Source organism: Cynoglossus semilaevis, chromosome 12 (assembly GCF_000523025.1).
Source record: "Cynoglossus semilaevis isolate Cse_v1.0 chromosome 12, Cse_v1.0, whole genome shotgun sequence".
Classification (NCBI taxonomy): Eukaryota; Metazoa; Chordata; class Actinopteri; order Pleuronectiformes; family Cynoglossidae; genus Cynoglossus; species Cynoglossus semilaevis.
Window position 1 is genome coordinate 7839925 of NC_024318.1, and position 8052 is coordinate 7847976.

The 8052-nt window shown below is 38.7% G+C and overlaps 1 protein-coding gene across 14 annotated transcripts in view; it reads left to right on the plus strand.

Moving 5' to 3' along the window:
- The window catches only part of LOC103387282 (neurexin-1a), a 285061-nt gene that overhangs the window by 102985 nt on the left and 174024 nt on the right, over nucleotides 1–8052 (plus strand). The window contains exon 1 of one of the 14 annotated variants that reach the window (XM_008321852.3): nucleotides 932–1011. The exons of 12 other annotated variants lie outside the window; for them this stretch is intronic. The gene's annotated coding sequence lies outside the window, so the exon portion shown is untranslated. Of the gene's footprint in view, nucleotides 1–931; nucleotides 1012–8052 lie in introns of those variants that run through there. One more of the 14 variants, XM_025060597.1, reaches the window with a different exon arrangement.

Below are 8052 nucleotides of genomic sequence, written 5' to 3' on the forward strand. Positions count from 1 at the left end.
CACATGCTGACAACACGTTAAACCTTCCTAAGGATTTAGCACAGCATGGGGGGACGAGGACGGTGTCGTCACGGCACTGTTTGATGTACAGCTTGCAGGGTTTTGTAGTGCCACACACACTCTCTCCAACCAGAGCTTCAGCTTTTACACTGACAAAACATGCAAATGTATGTGTTTCCTTCAGAACACACATAACTGCTGTGATTATTGTTCATCATTATTCAAGTGATATTTCTTAAAATCAGAAAAATATCATCACTGTCTGCAGCAGAGTGGGGAGGATAGCCTCGGAGTGGCAGGTTCACATATGCGACGGTTTGTCTGACAAGTTTTCTGTCACACTTGGATTGGCAGTGTTTGCATGACGGCCCATGAAATTTACCGCTATAATATTTTACACATGACTGAAGAGATTCATGTTAGTTGGGACGCAATGAAGGGATTTGTCATAGTGTTCTCACAGCAGGCTTCTGAAAACATGGTTTTGACACACCGGGCCTTAACGTGAGGTTTTGCTCTGGCCATTATTAATGAATGCTACTAGGAGGTTTGTGAAGGTGCTGCAGCAACATGGAATTCATGAATGTGATTGTCACAGTGTTGAATTTCAACATGATTAAAAAGAGAGAGAGAGACAAATCCTTAGTCAGATGTTTCGTCTGTAAGTCTGGGTTGAACAGACTGTGTCAGGCAACCATTAATGTTAAAGCAGGATAGTATTTAAAAAATAAAAAAAAGGTGATCATTTATTGTGACTTTCCACACAGACAACTCCCACTTTTTTTGGATTACTCATTCTAGATTACTACAAACAACTTTAAGACAAGTAAGATTATTTAAAGTACCACAATGGGTAATGGGGAAAAACAAATACATTCAAATATGTTTGTTTTTTACCACGCCACCTGCTGAAGTCATTTCAAGGTGTCACCTAATGAAGTATTCAGGACACCTGCCACCGTTCAGGCTTTTGTAGTTGATTCTGGAAGTGGTCTGAGTTCAATCCACGGGGTGAGTGCTTTTTTATTTGCTACGTTGCATGATGTATTGGATGATATTTCAGCTGCTGCAGCTGTTATTAATCAGTGTGTGAGCAGAGAGTACAGGTAAATGTGAGGTAAACATTTTAAACACAGTAATCCGCCGGCTTGCAGTGTCTTTCAGAGTTTTCCAAGGCAGCGTGTTACGGTGTGAATGTTATGTTGTCAGCGGAGTCTAAATCAGAAAATACTTGCGTGTATTGTGTGCGCTGCAAGTTACCTGAATCGATTATTTAATTGACGTTTCACAATAAAAGCGCTGAAGTGTTTTAAACAGGAGGGGATTTTACTTCGTAATTTGGACAAGAAGTAGTTTGAACGCAACGTTCTGTTTTTTTTTTATTTTTAGTTTGATAGTTTTTTTTCGGGGCAGTGGTGGCTTGATGGTTAAGGACGTGGACTTGGGTCTTGAAGGTTTAAGGTTCGAGTCCACCAAGTGCACTGAGGTACACAGAGCATGGCACTGTCCCCACTTACTGCTCCCTGGTCACTTAAAGCTGCCCCCTGCTTACTTAATATTGCATTTTTTAAATATTAAGGTCACATGCTAAGGCACTGTCAAATTACACATTTGCAGTTGTGGAGCTTTTGCAATTGTAAAGCCTTTCTGAACACGACACAGACAGTATGACATGCAAACCAGACTTGTTCTTTATTTCCATGTGGCCCCATGAATGATTGAATTGATTATAGTGATTAGTCACCTCAGCTGCCATCCTGGAATTTAACTGTCAGTCAGTCATCGTTATTCATAGGATTATGGCTGTGTATGCGCCTCTAGACACTTGATAACAGTGTTGGATAAAATATGTGTAGTCTTACCTTGACATTATGCAACTGAATGTAAGAATGCATGGATTTTATTAACAGGAGAAACAGTCTTAATAGCTCTATGTAAAGGTACAGTAGCAGCATGGCAGATTGTTAATGCAGTCCCCACCTCGGCCGTCTTCTCAAGGTTCAATGCGATAAACGTGGAAAGTATCCATGAATGCTTTTCTTCCCAAAATGTCTCACTTTCTGGAGCTGGAATTAGGACAAACACAATTTCTTTTAATGAAGATGGGAGAGAGTGCTTACTTGTGGAAATCTGGTTTCATATGTCTCCTAGAGGGCCCACTCAGCGGTAATAGCACCAGTGCAGTGAGTGGTCATCTGTACTCTCATCATGCAAAATGTGGAAGTGAAAGTGCTCTTTAAGAAGCTGACTCCTCAACAAAAGCTTAATCAGGCTTATTCTAAGTCTTGGAATATAGACATCACTGCCATCTGGTTGACATACTGTAGAAAAGAGAGACAGACTGATCTAGTTAGAGCACGTCAGTCTGTATGTTTCTGTTTACGCCTGATTAAATATACTCTGAAAATGTAGTAGTTGAAACTATCTGGTGATTTTTACTCCTAGGTTTAATGGCCGACGCACATTGTACCCAAATTTTTCCTCGAGTTGAAAAATCTCCAAAACTTTTATTATAATCACTTCCTTAGGTCTGCTGCTCTACTGGCTGAATTCAGCATCAGTTGAAGTTAATGTTATCAAACTGAGCTGTAAAAGGAAATACCGGGAAACAATAAGTATTGAGGGGAAGGAAAAGTGTTAACTACTTTTTTGCAAATGTCACAGTTGTGCTCAATTTCACAGCAAATGTTTGTTCTTCAAATCTGAGCAAAGTTGCTAAATCCATGAGAAGGATTTTGGCATATTTTTTCCTGCAAGCTTAGGCAAATATTCAAAGCTAAGCGTGTTAGTCGTTCGATCAACAGCCTGCCTGCCTTAGCTGTCTGTAAACTTCTGCACTAGACAAACGCATAAATTAAGTGTACACAATATGTTTGTCGTTCCTGGAGCTGCAGTACCATAATTGCCTTGTGCAGCCACAAAGGAGAAAAATACCAAGAAACATCCAGGAGTAACAGCAGCATATTTTGTTTTTTTATTAAACTGAACCAAGAATTTGCAACCTTGAGGTGGCATCGTTGTATTTGTGCTGAATGGGCAGCTGCATTGTCTTCTTTTAAAGTAATCTGAGGCTGAGTTGCCTTAACAATACTTCTTGTACACTAACTGTTTGTGACAATTGGATTTGTCCTTGTATGTGGTTGCTACTGTTTTTCTTTTCTTTCAAACAGCCAGGTTAAAAATTATGCTTGAATGTTGGAAAAATATTTTTATTCACATGGTTTGACAAAGAAGGCAATGTTCATTCCGTAACCTTGGTGTTTTTTGAACAGCTTTTGGTTCAAGTTCCAGTACACCAGTAGACATAATGTTATAAATGCATTCAATGTAGATTTAATTAACATTTAACTAAGAACTAATGGATTTTTTTCCTTCCTGCATTGGTCAGGCTTGTTCTGTGTACCTCCCCAGGGCTCTCTGTGTTTGTTACCAAAAAAGGGTAATTTTTCAGATAGAGGCAGTTTTCAAAAGCTACTGAGTCATTTTCAGTGGAAAGGGAAGGAACACGGCCTGTACAGTAATTGCCTGAAATGAGATTTGTATCTCTTGAAATGGCAGACTGGCAAACACTGAGTTAAATCTCTGCGGATTTCACTCCTGAGGGGGAGGAAGGAAGTCGTGGAGACTGCGAAGGACTTATAGACAGAAAGGGGTCTCAGTTTAGAGAATGATCAGAAGGAAACAGGCAGACAAAAGGATGAAGGTGTAAACTGGCAAAAGATGCATGAAAGACTAGAAATCAAGAAATATATTGTTTTACACAGATGCAGTAAGAAGTGAATTTAGTCACGTTGGACTTGGAGCCAACTTTACTGTCAGCATCATTTGCCTGTCGCCAGTCTCTAAACTATCATAAGTGGAAAAAAGGATTTTTCCTGATGTATTGCAATTCATTCATAGACTTATTTATGCCTTTTGTTTAATATTTTTATTAAAAAGGATGACTTTCCCAAATCTAAAGAGAGGAAGAGTACGGAATAAAAAGGTAGGATCAATATGAACAAGGCTCTTCTGGCTCCCCAGGTAGAATGGAAGAAGATCTGCTCAGGATCAATACTGCTGGTCGATGCCAGTGAGAGACTGCAGTGATGAAAAACTCTATTTCTTGGCCAGCAGAAGGGGAGTGGATGAATTCTAGCAGAAAATGGATAAAAGGGAGATACCCATACTTGGGCTGTAGACTGTGAAATGGATCAGTGGAATGTTAGTCTTATTTAGTTATATTCCAGTCTGCGAACATGCATTATGGCCATTTTACTAGCCTTCACCCACCGAATTATGCCATACGTTACTGTGATGTGCTGTAGGTGGCAGAAATCATGTTTATGTTTTCTTAGATATTAGGATAATAGATAAAGTAGCCCATGATTCATTTTTATGGTGTGATGTATTGCCCCGTTGTGCTGCTTTGTGTTGGGTATTTATGAAAGCAAACGACTTTGCTCTCAACAAAGAGATTATTCCCTGTTGACTTTATTTATCTTCACACATTCAGAGAAACAACAGCGTGGGTCAGTGTGTATCAATCTTTGTGATGGATTTCATTCATATAAATCACACTGTAAGCAAGACACGGGAGTCTTTGCATGCGGCATCCTGTGAATAATTCGGCCAACTGCAGACTGGACGCCGTTTCAATGATGCATAGCGAGGAAATGGCAAGTCTCCCTGTGGGAAATTGAATAGTCCGTTTCCAATCGAGTGTGCCCTGGAAAAATCCATGGGGGTCAGTGGCAATTTGTCTCAGGAGGTCTGCACCGAGAGTCATTACGCTCAAGACCAACATGTCCCTGGGGACAGAGTGGTTCTTTCAAAGGGAGACTTGTATTCCCTTTGATACACGTATATAAAACATTCTTCTTTTCTCCTCATTTGTCCTCCTGAGAACACATTAAGTTTTCTCCCCCCTTTGTTTAGATTAGTAACATGAAATATAGTGTTGCCAACACAACACAACACAGTGAAACGTTTTTCATCTTAGAGAAGGCTGTATCTTATTAACCCCCAGTCTTGCACCGTGATTTTTAAACCAAACCTTAATTATGAGGAAAGAACAGCAGCTACTGCGCTTTGATCAGGACACTTTCTTTCTGGTCGTCATGCGTTTAATTAGGACACAAACACTGCAGCCGTACAATATAATTGTTTAGTAATGTTTCATTCGAGACTATCATTCCATTTTACTATTCAATCAAAATGAATCCCATGATTTTTCCCTGTTAACTAACAATTAACCATAGAGTGCATTTTGATGAAGTTTTATTTAGTCCAATAATATATAGTGGTTGATATATGTTTGCTAATGCCAAGTTATTATCGCAACAAACAAAAACAAAGCCCATCATGGTGTATGATAATCTCAAGATTAACCTCAAAGGTGTTGGAAAAAAATAGTAGTATAGTAGCATGTTGGAGTATACAGTTTACGAGGTTGAAGCATGATTTAAAATGGCTGCCATGTTTATACCTTGCGTCTGTTGGTTGGATTTAAAGTAAAAATATGAGGGTGTAATAAAAGAACAGTTTTGGGATTGAGTTACCAATCTCATTTCATAACATCAACCTACTGCTCTGCTACCTCGGTTCACATGACAGTAAGTGTCAGGAGTAGTACAGCATCTGGCAAAAATGTGAAGTTGCAAAGTTAAAAGAAAATGTTCTTAATTCATTATTGGTTCCCAATCCAAAAATGCTACTAACGTACACAGAAGGGATTGATATTGACATTAAACTCACAGTGTGCCCTCTGTTTCTGCCAAACAAATTTAATGTGTTGGTTTGTTAGTTTTGAGGAACCTGCCGGTGGCTGTTTCTTGGAAATGCACCTCAGGGTTTATCTGCAGTGAACTGCGCTGCCTCTGAGGCTGGACACTGTCCTCATGTAATTTCACCCGTGCGGTTTAAAAAAAGCCTTTGCTAATTTGATTGCTCAGGGATTCTCTTGGCTGAGGACAGTGTGCTTTGTAAACATTGTAGTGGTTAAGACTAAACAGTATTGAGGGCAGTTGACTGTAATTCTACCACTATGTTTTTAGCCAAAAGGTTAAAGTTGTAAATACACCAGTACTTTAACAGTGGGAGTTAATGCAACTCCTCTTCGTCAGATTTTTTATCAGTTTAATCTTGTTCTGGCTTGTAGATTTGATTCAGTGCAGAGAAACATGAACTTGGTTGTTTCTGGTTGTCAGTGGGATTAGTCAAATTAATCAGATTACTGAACCAGATCTTCTGCCAAGTCTTGGATTGAAACATTATATATTTATTTATTTATTTATTTTACTTACCATGCTGTTATTAGTGTTATGTTGATTTAATTTTGCAAGACAGTTGGATTAAGTTTTCGGCATTTATATTTTTCCCTTTACCAAATACTTCTGTTTTTGTCAGGAAATATATTCCTAGATTTTAAGAAAACAAATTTACAGTTTCAGAAGCAAATATTACAAGGTATAATGACTTGGAATTTGAATTAAACCTTCAGCATTACTATTGAGTTAAATTGAGTAATTTGAGGCCTGATAACTTTGATTCTACAAAGTCGTACTACTGTAAGATGTCTTACTATCAAACATCTTTTGTTCATAATTAATGCACAGAAGAGGCTTCTGCATAAACGTGTATTATGCATAATGCGTTCACTTGCTTATTATGTGTCCTCCATCTTGCTATGTATAATTGACTATAAGAACAGTGTCAAACTGCCACGGCAATGGATTTAGTAATGAATGAAGAGACAGAGAGGCAGAGCTAGACCATGACTTATAAAATACTTCATCTCATCTCACAGAAAATGAAGTAAATAAACCCTTATATTTGACAGTGTTTGATGAACCTTGAGCTGCCAGTGTGAGATGACATTATGAACTGTAAATATATCGCTGCTGCATGACCCTCCTGTGGACCATAATTCCCCTGTCCCTGAGCTCAGGTGAAGGTCAACAGGGCGCCGTCAGAACATCCACGCCTTGTGAATGTGCAGCCAGAGCTCACAGTTAATTAAAATGACAGTCTGATCTGAACCAAGTGGGTTCATTATTCCCATTTTTCATCCTTTTGCAATTTGGTCCGACTTAGGTTTTCCTCTGAGGCTCAGATATTATATTGGCTCTACACACCACCGATATCATTCCAACAGCAGCAACAAAATGTCTAAATAACTGCACACTCATTTGTCATGTTAGTCAACAATGGGCAAATAGTATAACTCTGTTAGAGCTGAGAGGCTGTAATAAGCTGAAGTATTTAATAAGTGTGATGTAAGTGCAGCAGATTGTCCACCGTGGATCTAGTAAGAACTACAAAAGGTTACATTTTGACAAAAAAAAAAAAACAACTTAAAAAGAAAGGTTGACCGGTTCTAGTGAAGGCTACTCTTTTGTACAGTCTAAAATGAAATTGTTTTGAAAATCACTTTCTAGGACAGACACCTTTCCCACAAATGGGTCGTCACGTTAGGTCAGTCAATCTTACAAACAAAGGACAGCTTAAAGATTTAAAATTAGCTAACAACAATCATATGCAATATGCATATCATATGCAATCAATAAAGTACATCTATCTATATCTATATATATATATAAAACCCCGAAAGATTTAATTTTAAATCCGTAAAAGCTTTTTATCTGCTGTGTCTCCTCTGCAAAGGAACTACTAGCGTTTGGGACTTTACAGTTCTGTCTCTCTTAGACTTAAAGCTCTGACTCGAGGAAAGTTAAAAGCCCTGTCAGAGGACCCTGAGGTATGAGTAGACTTGTTACACCAGTAAACATATGTTGATAAATAATCCCAATGTTGTGTGAGGATTGGTTTTCTTCTTGTACTAGTGTTGGGCCTATTGTTCACTCAGAAATAAATGTAGGGATGAGTGTTGAAGGCTGTCAGTCTGTATACACAGTTAGGCCCTGAAGATGCACTGCTGGACTTTAAGGGAGTATCCCAACCTCGCCCTGATGGCTGCTGGGATTGTTGCCAGCTCTCACTGTGATTCTGAAAAGTATTCATCCGTAAAAGTATCAAAAGATTTGTTTTTTACACTAAATTTTGGCTTAACCA